At 43.2% G+C, this 23,235-nt stretch overlaps 1 protein-coding gene across 1 annotated transcript in view; it reads right to left on the bottom strand.

Annotated features, from left to right (window-relative positions):
- The window catches only part of LOC115122633 (zinc finger protein PLAGL2-like), a 64,692-nt gene extending 51,112 nt beyond the window's left edge, over positions 1-13,580 (bottom strand). Inside the window, 1 exon segment of the mRNA XM_065005196.1 lies at positions 13,355-13,580. The gene's annotated coding sequence lies outside the window, so the exon portion shown is untranslated.
- Between the last annotated feature and the right edge of the window lie 9,655 nt (positions 13,581-23,235).

The raw sequence follows: 23,235 nt of genomic DNA, 5'->3' as shown, positions 1-23,235 counted from the left end.
CATTTGACTAACGTTGTATTATTTCATAACCCCTTTAATCCAAACCTACATGTTCTCCTGCCACTTAGCTAAACGTAGCATCTGTAGAAAGGAGAATAGAGAATACTAGGTTTTGCATAGTGAAGCTCAGGATCCAGTCTGTCTGAACTACCCTCCAGAGCGAAGGTCCTGGTTAGGGCACAATACAATTGCACCTGCTTTGTAGTTATTACACACTAAATCTATTCCCCGCGGTCATATTAAATCGCTGAATCCCTTTGTGTGCTGTAAAACATTATACAACTGCCAGGTAGGTTCACCTCACAGGTATCCGTTTTCAGAGTGTGAACGTGTCTGCAGGCAGTAGTTCGTAAACAAAGATATTGCGTAAACATTGGCGTGTGCAATTGAACCTGGCTCTTACCTCTGACTTGGTTATTGTCTGAGTGGTTGCCATGGAAATCACAGCCGTACTAAACAACAGAATCAATACATTTGACTTCAGGGCAAAAACGTTTCTGATAGATCCTCTGACATGTGTCTATTAGGGCTGTCCCCGACTAAAAAACATATTGGTCGACCAAGAGTCGTCTGTTGTTTCGACATTTTTAAACGTTTATTTGTCCATATATAGATACACCCTATGTGTTTTAATCAAATCAACTATATGTACGGAGCTTATCTGATACTTTAAATACACTGTGATTAAATAATTAAGACACACAAATGACTAAAGTGGGAGCTAAAGATCAAGATATCCTAATCAGAAGAAATAAACCTGTTCCCGAACAGCTGCCGGGCTTTCGGGAGCGTAATGGCAGAATCTGCGAAGTTGCGAAGTTACTGGTAATAGGCTACACCAGGGGTCGGCAACCTTTTCCATTCGGAGTGCCAATGTATCTTACCATTTCTACTGATCTGCGTGCTGGTTATGATTTTCATTTGCACCTTTTTGTGGAACAGATTTATAATCAATTCTTCCTATCTCAAAATCATTGTCATGTGATTCAAAATTCTATCTAAATGAAAATTATACAAATCTAAAAGTAACTTCTATTGACATTGTAAGAATAGCCTACATTGCAGCCTGCAGGTAGAAAATATCCTGATAAAAAGAAATAACTTTGGCTATGGCCTGTCTGCAAGGAACTTGAAACATTGTATCAACCAACAGCTTGGTCCAGCACATGTTTGGGCTCCCGAGTGGCACAGGGGTCTAAGGCACTGCATCTCAGCATTAGAGGCGTCACTACAGACACACTGGTTTGAATCCAGGCTGTATCACAGCGGTCTAAGGCACTGCATCTCAGCATTAGAGGCGTCACTACAGACACTCTGGTTTGATTCCAGGCTGTATCACAGCGGTCTAAGGCACTGCATCTCAGCATTAGAGGCGTCACTACAGACACTCTGGTTTGAATCCAGGCTGTATCACAGCGGTCTAAGGCACTGCATCTCAGCATTAGAGGCGTCACTACAGACACTCTGGTTTGATTCCAGGCTGTATCACGGCGGTCTAAGGCACTGCATCTCAGCATTAGAGGCGTCACTACAGACACTCTGGTTTGAATCCAGGCTGTATCACGGCGGTCTAAGGCACTGCATCTCAGCATTAGAGGCGTCACTACAGACACTCTGGTTTGAATCCAGGCTGTATCACGGCGGTCTAAGGCACTGCATCTCAGCATTAGAGGCGTCACTACAGACACTCTGGTTTGAATCCAGGCTGTATCACGGCGGTCTAAGGCACTGCATCTCAGCATTAGAGGCGTCACTACAGACACTCTGGTTTGAATCCAGGCTGTATCACGGCGGTCTAAGGCACTGCATCTCAGCATTAGAGGCGTCACTACAGACACTCTGGTTTGAATCCAGGCTGTATCACAGCGGTCTAAGGCACTGCATCTCAGCATTAGAGGCGTCACTACAGACACTCTGGTTTGATTCCAGGCTGTATCACAGCGGTCTAAGGCACTGCATCTCAGCATTAGAGGCGTCACTACAGACACTCTGGTTTGAATCCAGGCTGTATCACAGCGGTCTAAGGCACTGCATCTCAGCATTAGAGGCGTCACTACAGACACTCTGGTTTGAATCCAGGCTGTATCACAGCGGTCTAAGGCACTGCATCTCAGCATTAGAGGCGTCACTACAGACACTCTGGTTTGATTCCAGGCTGTATCACAGCGGTCTAAGGCACTGCATCTCAGCATTAGAGGCGTCACTACAGACACTCTGGTTTGAATCCAGGCTGTATCACAGCGGTCTAAGGCACTGCATCTCAGCATTAGAGGCGTCACTACAGACACTCTGGTTTGAATCCAGGCTGTATCACAGCGGTCTAAGGCACTGCATCTCAGCATTAGAGGCGTCACTACAGACACTCTGGTTTGAATCCAGGCTGTATCACAGCGGTCTAAGGCACTGCATCTCAGCATTAGAGGCGTCACTACAGACACTCTGGTTTGATTCCAGGCTGTATCACAGCGGTCTAAGGCACTGCATCTCAGCATTAGAGGCATCACTACAGACACTCTGGTTTGAATCCAGGCTGTATCACAGCGGTCTAAGGCACTGCATCTCAGCATTAGAGGCGTCACTACAGACACTCTGGTTTGAATCCAGGCTGTATCACAACCAGACATGATTGGGAGTCCCGTAGGGCGGTGTACAATTGGCCCAGCATCGTCCGGGTTTAGCCGGTGTAGGCCGTCATTGTAAATAAGAATTTAACTGACTTGCCTAGTTAAATAAAGGTACCCTTGCAACATTGTGTAAAATATTTTGGACCCTCAGTTTCCTGCCCCAGTGAGCTTCAGACAGACACAGCTATAGTCCATTTGCGCAAAGGATAAGAAGTATTCGGGTAGGCCTATTTTATGACTTTTCCAACGGAAAATACTATCAGGGCCCCACATGGGCACATTTATAAGCCTACATTGGTGTGCAGGAGCCCTCCAAACAAAGCCCAATTAATAAATTGACAACTCCGTAAATGAAATGAAATAAACCAAAACTTGTTTCTCACAAGTGTAGAATAGGTTGTACGCTCTGCAAACAACGTGTCCACTCCTACGATATGAACTGTAAAAGACTGGAATAATAACATATTGAATGCATTGAATACAAACATTGTAGATAAGGAATTATGGGAATTAACGCTAAATGTACAACTAGTGATACTGGTGTGCCATCCCCGCGACCTCCGCAATGGAATAGTCCACTGAGCCAGTCCTCTACAATGGAATAGTCCACTGAGCCAGTCCTCTACAATGGATTAGTCCACTGAGCCAGTCCTCTACAATGGATTAGTCCACTGAGCCAGTCCTCTACAATGGAATAGTCCACTGAGCCAGTCCTCTACAATGGAATAGTCCACTGAGCCAGTCCTCTACAATGGATTAGTCCACTGAGCCAGTCCTCTACAATGGAATAGTCCACTGAGCCAGTCCTCTACAATGGATTAGTCCACTGAGCCAGTCCTCTACAATGGAATAGTCCACTGAGCCAGTCCTCTACAATGGATTAGTCCACTGAGCCAGTCCTCTACAATGGATTAGTCCACTGAGCCAGTCCTCTACAATGGATTAGTCCACTGAGCCAGTCCTCTACAATGGATTAGTCCACTGAGCCAGTCCTCTACAATGGATTAGTCCACTGAGCCAGTCCTCTACAATGGAATAGTCCACTGAGCCAGTCCTCTACAATGGAATAGTCCACTGAGCCAGTCCTCTACAATGGATTAGTCCACTGAGCCAGTCCTCTACAATGGATTAGTCCACTGAGCCAGTCCTCTACAATGGATTAGTCCACTGAGCCAGTCCTCTACAATGGAATAGTCCACTGAGCCAGTCCTCTACAATGGAATAGTCCACTGAGCCAGTCCTCTACAATAGAATAGTCCACTGAGCCAGTCCTCTACAATGGATTAGTCCACTGAGCCAGTCCTCTACAATGGAATAGTCCACTGAGCCAGTCCTCTACAATGGATTAGTCCACTGAGCCAGTCCTCTACAATGGAATAGTCCACTGAGCCAGTCCTCTACAATGGAATAGTCCACTGAGCCAGTCCTCTACAATGGAATAGTCCACTGAGCCAGTCCTCTACAATGGATTAGTCCACTGAGCCAGTCCTCTACAATGGAATAGTCCACTGAGCCAGTCCTCTACAATGGAATAGTCCACTGAGCCAGTCCTCTACAATGGATTAGTCCACTGAGCCAGTCCTCTACAATGGAATAGTCCACTGAGCCAGTCCTCTACAATGGATTAGTCCACTGAGCCAGTCCTCTACAATGGATTAGTCCACTGAGCCAGTCCTCTACAATGGAATAGTCCACTGAGCCAGTCCTCTACAATGGAATAGTCCACTGAGCCAGTCCTCTACAATGGAATAGTCCACTGAGCCAGTCCTCTACAATGGATTAGTCCATTGAGCCAGTCCTTTACAATGGAATAGTCCACTGAGCCAGTCCTCTACAATGGATTAGTCCACTGAGCCAGTCCTCTACAATCGAATAGTCCACTGAGCCAGTCCTCTACAATGGATTAGTCCACTGAGCCAGTCCTCTACAATGGAATAGTCCACTGAGCCAGTCCTCTACAATGGAATAGTCCACTGAGCCAGTCCTCTACAATGGATTAGTCCATTGAACCAGTCCTTTACAATGGAATAGTCCACTGAGCCAGTCCTCTACAATGGAATAGTCCACTGAGCCAGTCCTCTACAATGGATTAGTCCACTGAGCCAGTCCTCTACAATGGATTAGTCCACTGAGCCAGTCCTCTACAATGGATTAGTCCAGTGAGCCAGTCCTTTACAATGGAATAGTCCACTGAGCCAGTCCTCTACAATGGATTAGTCCACTGAGCCAGTCCTCTACAATGGAATAGTCCACTGAGCCAGTCCTCTACAATGGAATAGTCCACTGAGCCAGTCCTCTACAATGGATTAGTCCACTGAGCCAGTCCTCTACAATGGATTAGTCCATTGAGCCAGTCCTCTACAATGGAATAGTCCACTGAGCCAGTCCTCTACAATGGAATAGTCCACTGAGCCAGTCCTCTACAATGGATTAGTCCACTGAGCCAGTCCTCTACAATGGAATAGTCCACTGAGCCAGTCCTCTACAATGGAATAGTCCACTGAGCCAGTCCTCTACAATGGAATAGTCCACTGAGCCAGTCCTCTACAATGGATTAGTCCACTGAGCCAGTCCTCTACAATGGAATAGTCCACTGAGCCAGTCCTCTACAATGGAATAGTCCACTGAGCCAGTCCTCTACAATGGAATAGTCCACTGAGCCAGTCCTCTACAATGGATTAGTCCACTGAAACAGGCCTGCGCAATAGATTAGTCGTCAGAGACAGGCCTCCGTAATGGATTAGTCGTCCACTGAGACAGGCCTCCGCAATGTATTAGTCCACTGAGACAGGCCTCCGCAATGGATTAGTCCACTCAGACAGGCCTCCGCAACGGATGAGTCCACTGAGACAGGCCTCCGTAATAGATTAGTCCACTGAAACAGGCCTCCGCAATGGATTAGTCCACTGAGACAGGCCTGCGCAATAGATTAGTCCTCAGAGACAGGCCTCCACAATGGATTAGTCCACTGAGACAGGCCTCCGCAATGGATTAGTCCACTGAGACAGGCCTCCGCAATGGATTAGTCCACTGAGACAGGCCTCCGCAATGGATTAGTCCACTGAGGCAGGCCTCCGCAATGGATTAGTCCACTGAGACAGGCCTCCACAATGGAATAGTCCACTGAGACAGGCATCAAGTCTGTCATAATTGTATTTATTTTTTTGCAACTGCTCGACTAAAACAAATATTGGTCGACCAACAGCCTATCGACCAAACAATGGACCCAGTCGACTAAATGAGCAGAGTCCTAATGTCTATCTATCTATATATACAGTACCAGTCAAAAGTTTGGACACACCTACTCATTCAAGGGTTTTTATTTATTTTATTATTTTATACATTGTAGAATAATAGTGAAGACATCAAAACTATGAAATAAGACATATGGAATCATGTAGTAACCAAAAAAGTGTTAAACAAATCAAAATATATTTTATGTTTGAGTTTCTTCAAAGTAGCCACCCTTTGCCTTGATGACAGCTTTGCACACTCTTGGCATTCTCTTAACCAGCTTGAATGCTGGAATGCATTTCATTTAACAGGTGTGCCTTGTTAAAAGTAAATTTGTAGAATTTCTTTCCATCTTAATGCGTTTGAGCCAATCAGTTGTGTTGTGACAAGGTAGGTTGGAAAAGCATTCCAGATTAAGCTGGTTGAGAGAATGTCAAGAGTGTGCAAAGCTGTCATCAAGGCAAAGGGTGGCTACTTTGAAGAATATAAAATATATTTTGATTTGTTTAACACTTTTTTTGGTTACTACATGATTCCATGTGTGTTATTTCATAGTTTTGGTGTCTTCACTATGATTCTACAATGTAGAAAATAGTCCAAATAAAGAAAAACCCTTGAATGAGTAGGTGTGTCCAAACGTTTGACTAGAATTGTACATCAGCTTAATCAATTACCAACTTGGAACCTCAGATACCAGTTGTAAATGAACTGCTCTCATCATCATTATGGTTGGAAAGAACCTTGAGACGCTCCAGTGTGTTTTGAGGTTTAAACTCTTATTCAAACAATGGACTTACAGCGAAGCCCCCTAAAACCAACAATGTGTTTACTGCAGAGAGAAAAGACAGGCAATAAATCTAGATAAGACACCATGGAGGAAGTGGCCCTGAGGGGTGTAAGCCCCAGTCTTTGGATGAGATGGATGGAGATGGATGGAGAGAGACAGAGGGAAAGGAGGGGTGTAAGCCCCAGTCTTTGGATGAGATGGATGGAGGAGGACGGAGAGAGACAGAGGGAAAGGAGGGGTGTAAAGCCCCAGTCTTTGGATGAGATGGATGGAGATGGATGGAGAGAGACAGAGGGAAAGGAGGGGTGTAAAGCCCCAGTCTTTGGATGAGATGGATGGAGGAGGATGGAGAGAGACAGAGGGAAAGGAGGGGTGTAAGCCCCAGTCTTTGGATGAGATGGATGGAGGAGGACGGAGAGAGACAGAGGGAAAGGAGGGGTGTAAAGCCCCAGTCTATGGATGAGATGGATGGAGAGAGACAGAGGGAAAGGAGGGGTGTAAGCCCCAGTCTTTGGATGAGATGGATGGAGGAGGACGGAGAGAGACAGAGGGAAAGGAGGGGTGTAAAGCCCCAGTCTATGGATGAGATGGATGGAGGAGGACGGAGAGAGACAGAGGGAAAGGAGGGGTGTAAAACCCCAGTCTTTGGATGAGATGGATGGAGGAGGATGGAGAGAGACAGAGGGAAAGGAGGGGTGTAAAGCCCCAGTCTATGGATGAGATGGATGGAGAGAGACAGAGGGAAAGGAGGGGTGTAAGCCCCAGTCTTTGGATGAGATGGATGGAGAGAGACAGAGGGAAAGGAGGGGTGTAAGCCCCAGTCTTTGGATGAGATGGATGGAGAGACAGAGGGAAAGGAGGGGTGTAAGCCCCAGTCTTTGGATGAGATGGATGGAGAGAGACAGAGGGAAAGGAGGGGTGTAAAGCCCCAGTCTTTGGATGAGATGGATGGAGGAGGATGGAGAGAGACAGAGGGAAAGGAGGGGTGTAAGCCCCAGTCTTTGGATGAGATGGATGGAGAGAGACAGAGGGAAAGGAGGGGTGTAAAGCCCCAGTCTTTGGATGAGATGGATGGAGGAGGATGGAGAGAGACAGAGGGAAAGGAGGGGTGTAAAGCCCCAGTCTATGGATGAGATGGATGGAGAGAGACAGAGGGAAAGGAGGGGTGTAAGCCCCAGTCTTTGGATGAGATGGATGGAGAGAGACAGAGGGAAAGGAGGGGTGTAAAGCCCCAGTCTTTGGATGAGATGGATGGAGGAGGATGGAGAGAGACAGAGGGAAAGGAGGGGTGTAAAGCCCCAGTCTTTGGATGAGATGGATGGAGGAGGATGGAGAGAGACAGAGGGAAAGGAGGGGTGTAAAGCCCCAGTCTTTGGATGAGATGGATGGAGGAGGATGGAGAGAGACAGAGGGAAGGGAGGGGTGTAAAGCCCCAGTCTTTGGATGAGATGGATGGAGGAGGACGGAGAGAGACAGAGGGAAAGGAGGGGTGTAAAGCCCCAGTCTTTGGATGAGATGGATGGAGGAGGATGGAGAGAGACAGAGGGAAAGGAGGGGTATAAAGCCCCAGTCTTTGGATGAGATGGATGGAGGAGGATGGAGAGAGACAGAGGGAAAGGAGGGGTGTAAGCCCCAGTCTTTGGATGAGATGGATGGAGAGAGACAGAGGGAAAGGAGGGGTGTAAGCCCCAGTCTTTGGATGAGATGGATGGAGGAGGACAGAGAGAGACAGAGGGAAAGGAGGGGTGTAAAGCCCCAGTCTTTGGATGAGATGGATGGAGGAGGACGGAGAGAGACAGAGGGAAAGGAGGGGTGTAAGCCCCAGTCTTTGGATGAGATGGATGGAGGAGGACGGAGAGAGACAGAGGGAAAGGAGGGGTGTAAAGCCCCAGTCTTTGGATGAGATGGATGGAGGAGGACGGAGAGAGACAGAGGGAAAGGAGGGGTGTAAGCCCCAGTCTATGGATGAGATGGATGGAGGAGGACGGAGAGAGGGAGAGAGACAGGGGGAAAGGAGGGGTGTAAGCCCCAGTCTTTGGATGAGATGGATGGATGGAGGAGGACAGAGGGAAAGGAGGGGTGTAAGCCCCAGTCTATGGTTGAGATGGATGGAGGAGGATGGAGAGAGACAGAGGGAAAGGAGGGGTGTAAGCCCCAGTCTTTGGATGAGATGGATGGAGGACAGAGAGAGAGAGAGAGACAAGGAGACAGAGGGAAAGGAGGGGTGTAAGCCCCAGTCTTTAGATGAGATGGATGGAGGAGGACAGAGAGAGAGAGAGAGAGAGAGAGAGAGAGGCAGACAGACAGACATACGGACAGACGAACAGGCGGACAGACAGAGAGAGAGACAGACAGAGAGACAGAGAGAGAGAGAGACAGACAGACAGACAGACAGACAGACAGACAGACAGACAGAGAGACAGAGAGACAGAGAGACAGAGAGACAGAGGGAAAGGAGGGGTAAGTGTAAGTGTAAGTGTAAGTGTAAGTGTGTGTAAACCATGGGTGCTTTATGATGGATGGAACTAGGTCCTGAAAAGCCACAGCTGCCCCGTTCTTCCCAGAAAAAGTTCCACAAGGAAAAGTGGCAGTATGTGGTTCAAGCATGTAGCGTCCTCTTACTGTTTCAGACATGCACTCTGCAAGGACCCAAAGAAACGTCTACCACTCTGCATGTATTGTATGTGAGTAAATGTGTATGTGGCCGAGTGTGTCATGTGTTTATGAGTGTACAGATGTAGGATTCTAATTTGATCACTCTTTTGTTGCTGAGAATTTTACTGCACAGCAGGAAATGCAAACTTCTAGTGTATTCCAGGTTCAAAAAGACTTCTGAAGTTTGTCATTTCCACTTTAAAATGTTAGTCTTGATATGCCCTGAAGAAAAATGTATCAACCCCTACAAGAATGTCCATTAATTATTATTCACATAATAATTATTATATCATGTTGCTGCAGGATTACTTTCCTGCTGTAGCAAACTGGCTCAAATTAAGATCCGACACTTGTATGTAAGAACACATGCTTACATATGAGTGTATGTGTCCTTGCGTGATGTGTGTGTCCTTGCGTGGCGCGTGTCCGTGTGTGTGTGTGCGTGTGCTTGCATGTGAGCGTTGTGCCTGTATACACGTGTGTTCTCATATGCATACAGGAGTTCTGCTTCCTGTCAGTCTGTAATCCAGACAGACAGCATCACTCTTCTCTCTGCCATGGCAATGCCATGAAAGAATGTTCTAAAACCTCTTTGAGAATTGAAGGAAAACTGGCTGGATCATGTCCTGAGGGCAGCAACAGCATTCATTCTGAGAACGTTCTCATGTTTCACAAACTCTTGTCTTCGCCAAAATGAAATAACAGGCAGTAGCTTACCCATAACTAAAAGGTTACAATAACAGGCAGTAGCTTACCCATAACTAAAAGGTTACAATAACAGGTATTGAACAGCTTGGAATCAGAAACAAAGCTGACAGAAAAATCTGGGGAGTGACAAACGCTTTAGGAAAATAAAACTGTGATATCCAAACATTAAAAACGTCACATCTTAACTGAATCTTAGAATAAGATGATTCCATAACTACATTGATGAAATAAACACAACAGAATTGTTTGTGTGATGAATCATGTTGCCCATCGCTATGTTTTGACCCAGACAGATGGGTATCTATATCTATGTTGGTGGACTGTTCAGCAGCTCTCACTGAGGGTCTGTTGGGGAGTGATATTAGCCCTGTGAACATGGCTCTGATGTTATCTCCGTCTCCCTCACCCTCTTCATCCTTTTCCAGTTTTATGGGCTGAGTTGGAGTGACCTAAACAACCACAGGGTTCAACAGTCAGCTCGGCTACTGTGTGTGAAACGTTGCGTAACACAAATAAATGATCTTTCCCTTCTTGGTTGACACGCACGCGCACGTGCACACATTTTGAGAGACAGACTGCCACTGATGCCCATGATCCACAGCAGTTCTCAGGCTCCCAATCGGACTGTTTTTCTCATGCTGAGAAAATAACAAATAGAACAATCTTGTTGCCGCCCTGATGCTAACATCCATTCTCACATGAACCCACTGTCCCCACTCCTCGCCACTCCTCTGGATATGTCCCACAATCCCCTTCACCTCCCCAGAAGGTGAAGAAATACAAAGAATAGTATCAGAGATGTTCGTGTTCTCCTGTGGTTAACTGCCATGTGTCCTCTCCGAGGGCTGTCCTTCCCATTAACCCAAATGATGCTCTTTTCTCATGGAAATCAGCCTCATACCCACAGAGGTGAAGGGGATTGTGGGACATTTCCAGAGGAAGAGAGGAGACCTCCCTCCCTCCACCACACACATACACGCAAACACATTTCTCGATCACCAAGGCAAACATGCAGATTGTTGCCTTCCAACCACACGGGCTAAATTCATGTGTAAGGTAATCAGAAGAAGATGTTTTGACTATAGTGTTTCCAAATGTTTATCCATAAAAACTTCCCTACTGCTAAAGAAAACGTAGTTATCTTTATCTACATAAACAAGGGTGAGAAAAAAAACAATATATTAAGTCAAGTGTAATATGATATTACCAAGTTATTTGTAAGTCATAAAGTGTATTTTCCACAAAGAACATGTGCTTCTAAAAGCTGTTAACTTTGAAATGTGTAAATAAACATTTATGTTCAAATTGTCCTAGTCACAATGGTTAGTTTTGACTATTGGAGAGAGGGGGGACGTAGTTAATCTGTTGTGGAGTTACAAATATACTTTTGCAGAAGTAGACTATAGCCACAATATATGTATCTATTCCATATGACTTTGTAGCATACACGTGCATCATGTTAACACGTTTTTTTGTAGTTTTTTAAAAACGTTAGTTTGATCTAAGTCTTGCTGTCAAGAATTCTGGTCTTTTTTTGAGGGCATACTCACACAGAAATTATGTGGAAAAACAACAAACTACATATGCGTCTCAACTTGTACTTGTACTGTTATTGTCAATAACAAAAGCATTGTCTCGTGACGTTCTCACTTCCATTTCCTTATTATGTGTCTCGAGGCAGTGGAAGTGAGGCCTTGGAGGGAGCATGCTCGTGTCAGACCTGCCATGGCGGCGAGGAGGATTTTTTGTTGTTGCCTCCAAGACTTGATGGTGATTAGTAGGAAGGCTGGGCTAGACATTGGGCTAACTAACCATAAATGTAGCCTACAGTCGGCTGTTTCATTTTTCAAGGACGCATGTTGTTTATTTAGCATACAATGTTGCCAAATGAAGCAACACTGTTGCCAAATGAAGTAACATTGTAACTAAAGGCTTACTTTAAAGCAAGTAAGTTAGCCTTACTTTCACACGGAACGCATAGCCTGTATAGGTCGTCGAACATTCAATAAGCAGTTAGCAGCCTAATAATAAAGTAGACTAGTTTAGTAACGTCAAAATTACTGGAAATACTCAAAGTAAACTGGAGTTTCCAAACAGGCACTAAGTCACAGGAGTTTTGACATGTTGCTCAATGTTTCAGGCTCCATTCTGTTATTGCAACGTGGGTTGGTCCAATTGATGACAACTAATCAAACAGCGTATCTATCAGCACACAACGTTCTCTGTTGTTACAATGTAATGCACGTCATATTTTGATCCTTGACAAAATAATTACAGGAAATCTTATGTTTGCGTGTATAATCTAGGCTACATCAAAACACGAAAGTAATCTAAAACACATCCAAATACAAAAGTAGGCCTAATGTCTAAAATATTCAAAATATTTAATTACATCATCCACTGTTGACATTCTGCTTCTCAGAATGTGTTTTTTTCTTAGAGCCTAATGTTGTTTGACAAAACAGTTAGAAACGAAATAGCAAAGTTCAACAACAGAACAACAAAACAGCAAAAACAATCACAAATGTATTAGTGTTCATATGAAATTAAATGAGCTGAGCCCCCACATCCATAACATAACCCTGCCCCCTTCCAAAGGGCTATTAAGACCTTACAAGGAACATACAAGGCAAGAGACACAAAAGTCACATAGCCCCTCAATCCGCCAGAAACATCCGATCAGCGACAAAAACAAATGACACAAGCCATTACAGCATGGACGAACAGTCGAAGGAAAACACTGAAATAGTTCTTCACTTCTATAATGTGACGCCTTTTGAGCGCCTAGAAATCAAGCAACAACTTCCACGAATAAGGATACATCGAAAGTGACATGTGTAGGTACTTTTTTTTCAGAGTTGTTTACTCTTTCAAATACAACAGGGACGTCCCCTCTTCTATCTCACTCGCTCTTCTGCAGTAGCATGCTCACCATCATAAATATTCGGAAATTGTTTAAAATTCTGCCATACGCAGAAAACTTGCACCGAACATCAATCATCATTGCCAAAGCCATCATTGACACAATGCATAATGTTTACAACTTCAATGATTTACATTTGTAACACATTTATCGACACAGCTTCGAGCGAAGAGACGATCGGGTAATTAAAAATTAAATACCCCGACGCTTACATACTTCCACAAAATAAGCTAAATTTAAACATGTCCAATTGCAGAACATCTACAACAGATCCGTGTTAATTAAAATGTCGTGAACATCAATCTATCGATTATCATTGAAGAAAGTTGCTTTAATAATCTGAAATCTTATTAAACAAAACATGCACACATCAGAACGTGCAGCCACATTATGAGATCTTACAAAACAACGAGCAGTACCCACCAAAAAGTTTCCAGCGCCGCATTAGTCAATTTCTCATGGAACCCCGGTAACATTCCATCACCGACTTTTCGCAAACCTACGGTGGGAGACCCCACGCCACCTTTCACGGTCTTTCTCCCCTCGATCTGTTGTTTTATTATTTTTTCAAAATTTTCCAATAATTTTTCTATATTCTGGGCCTGAGTTTGTCTGTCTCGCTCTGAGGCTGCAGCAGAGTTAAGGGGCGCGAGCATTGTGGGAGTGTGACGTCAGGCCACTTTCGCAAACTTTTTTACTAGGGACCTGCAGATTACTCTTTTTGTCGCTAGATTGACTGGTTTTTCCCCAATAACTGTTATGGCAATATATAATTGATTCAACTGCAGTCTACCCTACATAACTAACAGAGATATTTAAACTTTAGACAGACTTAATATGATAATAAATAAATGGGTAAACAAAGCAAGATAAATAAGCATTTATATTACAATTTCACATGTATCATAATTATAGTCTATATATTATTCTGATCACTAGGCCTATATGTTTGAAGAATATTAATGTTATTTTCGATGTAAATTTTATTATAGCCTATTGATTTGGCATTGTTTGTGGTGAATATGATAAGTGAGGCATATGTATTGAATAAAGACGTGTTTTATGTCAAAACACCTATTTCAAATATTTGGACAATATTGCTTAATCAACCATTACACACAGATTATATCAAGAGGAAAGTGTATAGGCCTGTAGGTAGCCTATGTTTGACTAACTAATAGCCTCCTTCTGTGCTTTGCAAGTAATCCCACTCATTGCTTTATTCATATTGGTCTGTTTATTCGTTTATGTTTATGTTTTATAATACTAAACGAATCATTTCAAAATATATATAGAGTTTAAAGTTTGTGGAATTATTCATAATTCATGTGATTTCATAAGTAACTCTTCGAAATATGAAGTGGCCTAAAGATGTTTTAAAATTGTAAAAAAATCAAATTAAAAAAGCTTATGAAAATGTTTAAGGGTATGAAATCTCGTCTCATGTAATCTCATAAGTAACTCATTAATTAACTGTGCATGCACACCATCAGACATTATACTAAATTGTGATGTATATTTTTTTAACATAATGAACACATCAAAACATCTATTATTCTCCAGCAACTTTTCATATTTTAGAGGACTTAAATTCACTGCTACAAAAATAACACCACACACAGAAGGTCACACACACAGAAGTGCGAGAAGTTCAGCTCTTCACTCAAATGCCATCAGCTCTGGAATGTGTAGTGCGGGTCCCACGTGCGATGCTCTGGTGGTCCCATTTCACCTTGTGTTTTGGGGCGAAAGAATTACTTCCAGGGCGTATCAACCCGTTTCCTCATCACCCCAACCCCCTCCCCATACGCTTCCAAACCGCGGATGGATGTGTTTGTGTATAAGAGAGAGAGTAGGGGGTGGGGGAGCAAGTCTTCAATAAGCCTTTGGTTCAATGGAGTGGGGGAAAACACATTTTTGTTGGTAGCCAAGGAAATACCTCCTAACCATATTAGCCTACCTGTTCCAACAGTGTTCACTAATATGGATAATAAGATAATAAATTGCAATGTCAAAGGAAAATTAAAAGTATCAAGACAACGATTCATAATTTGGACTGATAAAAACATCTGATAGTTGGACACCAAATATTCGGGGGGTTGTTGTGAGAAATAGGCTTACGTTGAAAGGGTGGTGTTGATGTGTGTTGTAATTGGAAGAAATGTTCGGAAGAACTATGTCAAACAACTTTAAATCACTTTAAATAACTTTTGCGTATTTATGAGCTTTTGAAAACTAAAATGTATAGTTTGTAGTCATGAACCACACTAGTGGCAGATCTGGATAAATACACAGCATCAGGAATAGTCTACTGTAGCCTAAACGAATTCATAATTTAAGCAAATATACATGTATTTTGATTAAGTTTTGAAAGTATCGATATAAATATATTTTTGTAACAAATAGCCCATACTTATTTCCAACTCAAACCAACTAATAGCCTATTCTAAATCATCTTTCAACAAGTAGAATGTGAATTGTTCAACACGATCTTCATACCTTCTCATGGCTTTATAGTAATGACGTTTTACAGTCATTTGTTCCTGTATGTCTTGTACAAAGTTACCTGTTAGAAAAACATTAGTTTTTAAATGAGCTGAGTATTTTTTTTAAATGTAAGATTAATAAAGAAGTACTGTGGTAGGGAATCTATTTCTTTGTACTCTTTGTGATTAAAGTCGTTGCAGTACTAATATGATGTATATCTCTGATGTTCATGTTTCACATTAAATATTGGGATTCTTAACCCCTAAAATATTTGGATCTAGTGGTAGGTTAAACTGTTTGGATAGAATTTGGAACGTGGAATCCTGGGATGTACCATACAGGAACTATTTATGATTCCCTGTCATTCACTGAATTGATTCAACTGAAACGTCATAATGACATAATAACTTTGATAATAACTATAACAACATCTGTTTCATTTCAGTAAAGTATTGATATTTTATTCATTTGAGGGGGTCCCTTTATGATCTATTTGTATTTTATTTAGTAATCAAACACCTATAGGCTATTAATTATTCTTTTACAATGTTTAAAATTGAGTTTACCAACTTCAACATGAGATTATATTATGGAGGAGTTTATAGTGAGGTTACAGTGTGGATGAAGAAATTCACAACCTACTTTTAGCCTTTTAAACCTTAAAAAGTAATGGAATAGTATATAACAAACAAACAAAATCACACCAAGAGAGGTTTTAGATTCCAAAACTCTTCTAATTCAAACAATTAAACTTCTCAAATAAATTGTAAGAAATTCCATAGTGACAAATCGCTTTATGCTAAACATATGTTACAGTAACATAAACATGTGACTATCCCAGTAAAGTGATTCAACAGTTAATATGTTCTTGTAGTTAAAGAAGAGGACAATAGAAGATCTATCCCGCAGCACAACTTTTGACAGGAAGATTTTGAGAGACTGACGTGGGTGATGGGTGAGTATCACACACACACACACACACACACACACACACACACACACACACACATTACACTCTCAGAAAATAACACATTTAAAAACAGAGTGCTGTCTGACACCGTTTGTCCATGTAGGGAAATCCTCTGAAAAGTTTCTATTTGGAACCTCGGGTTCTATCTGACCCGAAAAGACTTCAGGGGTTTTCCTACATGGACAAGTGGTGCCACATAGCACTCTTTGATTTCTAAGCGTGTAGACAGAAACAAGTCTGTTTGTGTATCAAACCAATTGATCCGCTGCTGCTGTTTTACATAACGGTTCCCACATTACTTAGTGAAAATGTTTGTGCTACTTTCCCCTTCAAGACTCTAAATACCGAATAGAAAGTGTAGCCTATAAGAATACATGAGAGAGAGAGAGAGAGAGAGAGAGAGAGAGAGAGAGAGAGAGAGAGAGAGAGAGAGAGAGAGAGTGTGGGGAGAGGAGGAAGAGAGAAACGATTTCCCAGCAGAACTTGTCTGCTTTCATTATGTGACTGGTTATTTCTTACTGTGTGGTTGGGCCACATTCAGGTTGATTGCTGTTGAGTGGTGGTCTGTCATTTAGAGTTGTAGATCGATTTTAAATCACCCTATGGAACGCCACATAGTCCCTGCCATGGTAGCTAGCTCCTCTTCCTCCCTACTCTCTCCATCCCAAAACTGCTCATACAAACCACCATGAACAACAAGAGTAGAGTGAGTTTCAAAGCAGGGCAGGCACTCCCCAGTCTCAGCCCAGCCTATACCACACACCTAATTAACTCTGATTAAATGTTGGGTCTGGGACGCCATTTTGGGCATTCAGATGCAATGATGACAAGAGACAAGAAAGGGACCTGCCTAAATAAACCCAATAGAGTTGTGGGGCATTGGGAACATATGGATGTGTTTATGGATAAATAGCCATCCAGTAGTCTAATCCCAAACTGTGAGGATCAGTAGTCATGCAGTAGTCTAATCCAAAACTGTAAGGATCAGTAGCCATGCAGTAGTCATGCAGTAGTCTAATCCCAAACTGTAAGGATCAGTAGCCATGCAGTAGTCTAATCCCAAACTGTAAGGATCAGTAGCCATGCAGTAGTCTAATGCCAAACTGTAAGGATCAGTAGCCATGCAGTAGTCTAATGCCAAACTGTAAGGATCAGTAGCCATGCAGTAGTCTAATCCCAAACTGTGAGGATCAGTAGTCATGCAGTAGTCTAATCCCAAACTGTAAGGATCAGTAGTCATGCAGTAGTCTAATCCCAAACTGTAAGGATCAGTAGCCATGCAGTAGTCTAATCCCAAACTGTGAGGATCAGTAGTCATGCAGTAGTCTAATGCCAAACTGTAAGGATCAGTAGCCATGCAGTAGTCTAATGCCAAACTGTAAGGATCAGTAGCCATGCAGTAGTCTAATGCCAAACTGTAAGGATCAGTAGCCATGCAGTAGTCTAATCCCAAACTGTGAGGATCAGTAGTCATGCAGTAGTCTAATCCCAAACTGTAAGGATCAGTAGCCATGCAGTAGTCTAATCCCAAACTGTAAGGATCAGTAGCCATGCAGTAGTCTAATCCCAAACTGTGAGGATCAGTAGTCATGCAGTAGTCTAATCCCAAACTGTAAGGATCAGTAGTCATGCAGTAGTCTAATCCCAAACTGTAAGGATCAGTAGTCATGCAGTAGTCATGCAGTAGTCTAATTCCGAACTGTAAGGATCAGTAGTCATGCAGTAGTCTAATCCCAAACTGTGAGGATCAGTAGCCATGCAGTAGTCTAATCCCAAACTATAAGGATCAGTAGTCATGCAGTAGTCTAATACCAAACTGTAAGGATCAGTAGCCATGCAGTAGTCTAATCCCAAACTGTAAGGATCAGTAGCCATGCAGTAGTCTAATCCCAAACTGTAAGGATCAGTAGCCATGCAGTAGTCTAATCCCAAAGTGTAAGGATCAGTAGCCATGCAGTAGTCTAATCCCAAACTGTAAGGATCAGTAGCCATGCAGTAGTCTAATCCCAAACTGTAAGGATCAGTAGCCATACAGTAGTCTAATCCCAAACTGTAAGGATCAGTAGTCATGCAGTAGTCTAATCCCAAACTGTAAGGATCAGTAGCCATGCAGTAGTCTAATCCCAAACTGTAAGGATCAGTAGCCATGCAGTAGTCTAATCCCAAACTGTAAGGATCAGTAGCCATGCAGTAGTCTAATCCCAAACTGTAAGGATCAGTAGCCATACAGTAGTCTAATCCCAAACTGTAAGGATCAGTAGCCATACAGTAGTCTAATCCCAAACTGTAAGGATCAGTAGCCATGCAGTAGTCTAATCCCAAACGGTTTCTAGTGTTATCCCAATTTACCTCTTCCTCACATTCTACTTTGAGCTTCTTTCTAAACATCAGCCACATCCCAAACTGGTGGTGTTCCCTTCCCAGGCCCCCTTGCCATCTCAGAATAAAAAGCCAGAAAAACAGGCATCAATGAATACAATGGCAATTAGTAGGGGACGATTTGTTCCCATCTGGAGTGTATTTCCTCACCAGTGGAATACTCAGCCATCCCTTCGTCTAGGCCCAGAGTACTCAATTGTTGGGAAATTAGTATAGCGTTTTTTTATTTTTTTTATGTGTTTGGTATTAAAACAGACGGGTGGTTTATGTTACCAGAGGCTGGCGATAAACAGCTTAGACGCATAGCATAACCACCAAAAGAGCCATCACCGCCTGCCAGCGCCAGAGATGTTAGGATACGGTGAGAGGGAAAGTGTTTGGCTCTCTGTCCTTGTACAATGCAAGAAGGATCTGCCATTTGCCCTGGTTGTTCTATCCCACATATTGAGTAAATGTGTTCCCAGCCCTGCTTATGCTTCAATGGATGTGAGAAATGTATTTCCCCAGCTCATATTCATATGTGTTTCATTGCTATGTTTTCGTATAGAATTCTAATGCTCGGTAATCATGGTTGTGGTCATGTACAGTAAGATCATGTACAATACGTCATGTACAGTAAGAATTGAGACATTGTGTTACACTTTCAGAGAGAGCAAAATAAACAGATTTTGATGCAATTTCTTTCCCCTCACCCTTTTCTCTCAACCCTCCCTCAATCACCTGTAATCTGGTTGTCACGCCCTGACCATAGAGAGCCATTGTTTCTCTATGGTGAAGTAGGTCAGGACGTGAATGGGGGTGATCTAGTTCATTTATTTCTATGTGGTGTTCTAGTTTATTTTCTATGTTGGTGATTTTATAAGATTCCCAATTAGAGGCAGCTGGTAATCGTTGTCTCTAATTGGGGATCATATTTAAGTAGCTGTTTTTCCCACCTGTGTTTGTGGGATATTGTTTTGTGTTTGTGCATCACTTCGTCACGTTTCGTTGTTTCTTTATTTTTTGTTTTGTGCTAAGTTTCACTATAATAAATCATGTGGAACACAACATCCGCTGAGCCTTGGTCCGTTTCTACACACGACCGTGACACTGGTTCATAGAATTGTGTTTAGACAATGGTTTTCCAGTGACAGGCCAGTAGCATGTTGGCTCATTTGGCTGTGATTCTATAGGGAACGCGTCACTCCCCCCCAAAAAATCACTTTAATTCAGTGTTAACAATATTCAACAGACACACAAGTTAGGCTAAAGCTGTAATTAGCAACAGTGGAACACTAGCAACTGTACTTTTGTATGGATTCAGACTTCAAACACAAACACGCACGCACACACACACACACAACCAGACAAGCCCTTTTGAGTAACACCAACCAATACAATAGAGCCACATACACTTTGTAAGCCACTAAGGGAGACACAAATGAAATTACAGCAGTTCAGCTGTAGGTCTCTTCACAAAACATATTTGGTTACACTCAGGAGAGGTGGCAAAATAACTTACTAAATCCCTTTAGAAGTTGACTGTTAAACAGGGTTTGAGACCTTGTTTTAGGAGTGACTGTTAAACAGGGTTTGAGACCTTGTTTTAGGAGTGACTGTTAAACAGGGTTTGAGACCTTGTTTTAGGAGTGACTGTTAAACAGGGTTTGAGACCTTGTTTTAGGAGTGACTGTTAAACAGGGTTTGAGACCTTGTTTTAGGAGTGACTGTTAAACAGGGTTTGAGACCTTGTTTTAGGAGTGACTGTTAAACAGGGTTTGAGACCTTGTTTTGATGTTAGATTGAATGAATGTTACTTCATATTATATTACAAGGCAGAATAAATATGTAATAACGTAGTGGTTGTATGGTAACAAGTAATAGTTACTCACAATGACAACATACCCCTACATTTGTTGAGTTGGCTTGGTAATTTTTTATTTTACCTTTATTTTACTAGGCAAGTCAGTTAAGAACAAATTCTTATTTTCAATGACGGCCTAGGAACAGTGGGTTAAGTGCCTGTTCAGGGGCAGAACGACAGATTTGTACCTTGTCAGCTCGGGGGTTTGAACTTGCAACCTTTCGGTTACTAGTCCAACGCTCTAACCACTAGGCTACCCTGCCGCCCCATGACCTAGGTAGGGAGGTATCGTAGGAGAGGTTAGTAGTGACTGAGTACTTTTGATGAGGTGTGGTATCATCAAGAGACAGTCTACACCAGCAGTCTGCAGTAGGTTGATAAGGCAGAAGGGTGGACCCAGTATTGCCTGTCAAACCAGAAATACATCATAACCTTGTCATGCCGCAAGAGGGGAAACCAATCCTGATGTCAGTAAAGTACAACACTGAAATAAGATTCCCTTAAATACCTTTGATCTACCTGGTTTCCTTATCGCTCAGTCTCTTTCCATGCTAGCAATGTAGTGTGTTGTGTGTTGAGCACAAGTATAGCTTTAAAAAAGTATTCAGTCTACATGCTGTCCTCTTTGGTCCTCTGGGGAGTGTTAAAGCAAGGACGGTGTGACATAACTGATAGTCGGACGGGGGGGAAAGGTCAAAGGTCAACCACCTCTTCCATATACGCAGGAGGACATAAGACTCTGTTGGAGAGAGAGGGGAGCTTCATAGAGACAAGGTAGAGAGAGGGGAGCTTCATAGAGACAAGGTAGAGAGAGGGGAGCTTCATAGAGACAAGGTAGAGAGAGGGGAGCTACATAGAGACAAGGTAGAGAGAGGGGAGCTTCATAGAGACAAGGTAGAGAGAGGGGAGCTTCATAGAGACAAGGTAGAGAGAGAGGAGCTTCATAGAGACAAGGTAGAGAGAGGGGAGCTACATAGAGACAAGGTAGAGAGAGGGGAGCTTCATAGAGACAAGGTAGAGAGAGGGGAGCTTCATAGAGACAAGGTAGAGAGAGGGGAGCTTCATAGAGACAAGGTAGAGAGAGGTGGCTTCATAGAGACAAGGTAGAGAGAGGGGAGCTTCATAGAGACAAGGTAGAGAGAGGTGGCTTCATAGAGACACGGTAGAGAGAGGGGAGCATCATAGAGACAAGGTAGAGAGAGGGGAGCTTCATAGAGACAAGGTAGAGAGATGGGAGCTTCATAGAGACAAGGTAGAGAGAGGGGGCTTCATAGAGACAAGGTAGAGAGAGGGGGCTACACAGAGACAAGGTAGAGAGAGGGGGCTACATAGAGACAAGGTGGGGAGAGGGGGCTACATAGAGACAAGGTAGAGAGAGGGGAGCATCATAGAGACAAGGTAGAGAGAGGGGAGCTTCATAGAGACAAGGTAGAGAGAGGGGAGCTATGTAGAGACAAGGTAGAGAGAGGGGAGCTTCATAGAGACAAGGTAGAGAGAGGGGAGCTTCATAGAGACAAGGTAGAGAGAGGGGAGCTTCATAGAGACAAGGTAGAGAGAGGGGAGCTTCATAGAGACACGGTAGAGAGAGGGGAGCTTCATAGAGACAAGGTAGAGAGAGGGGAGCTTCATAGAGACAAGGTAGAGAGAGGGGGCTACATAGAGACAAGGTAGAGAGAGGGGAGCTTCATAGAGACAAGGTAGAGAGAGGGGAGCTTCATATGGACAAGGTAGAGAGAGGGGGCTTCATAGAGACAAGGTAGAGAGAGGGGAGCTTCATAGAGACAAGGTAGAGAGAGGGGAGCTTCATAGAGACAAGGTAGAGAGAGGTGGCTTCATAGAGACAAGGTGGAGAGAGGGGGACTACATAGAGACAAGGTAGAGAGAGGTGGCTTCATAGAGACAAGGTGGAGAGAGGGGGACTACATAGAGACAAGGTAGAGAGAAGGGCTTTATAGAGACAATGTAGAGAGAGGGGGCTACATAGAGACAAGGTAGAGAGAGGGGGACTACATAGAGATAAGGTAGAGAGAGGGGGACTACATAGAGACAAGGTAGAGAGAGGTGGCTACATAGAGACAAGGTAGAGAGAGGTGGCTTCATAGAGACAAGGTAGAGAGAGGGGACTACATAGAGACAATGTAGAGAGAGGGGGCTACATAGAGACAAGGTAGAGAGAGGGGGACTACATAGAGATAAGGTAGAGAGAGGGGGCTACATAGAGACAAGGTAGAGAGAGGGGGATGGGTAGATAAGACAATAGTAAGCATAGAAACAGATAGAAAGACATCCACATAAAATGTATTTTTTTAATGCAAATAGATACATAGAGGTTTGCAGATTATGGAAATGTTTCTGTCTTATCGGTGCACTGCAACCTTACCTGTGGCTTAAATTTCCCATACCTAGCATTTGTAAATCTCTCATTTATGAAGCTAAAATAGAGAAATAGTGAGGCTAAAAGAGACAGAGACATAAATATAAATAACAGTCATACGCCGCCCGTCTGTTAATCTATTTCAGTTATCCATCTGAAGGAGGTCTCAGGGTGGGGAGTTGTGTCTCTCTGCATTCTTATCATCACTGTCATCTCTAACAATGAAAAACAGTGTGTGTTCAAGAGATGGG

The sequence above is a fragment of the Oncorhynchus nerka genome, linkage group LG20 (assembly GCF_034236695.1).
Source record: "Oncorhynchus nerka isolate Pitt River linkage group LG20, Oner_Uvic_2.0, whole genome shotgun sequence".
NCBI lineage: Eukaryota > Metazoa > Chordata > Actinopteri > Salmoniformes > Salmonidae > Oncorhynchus > Oncorhynchus nerka.
Note: the sequence above shows the minus strand (reverse complement) of the source record. Positions and strands in the feature narration are given on the sequence as shown.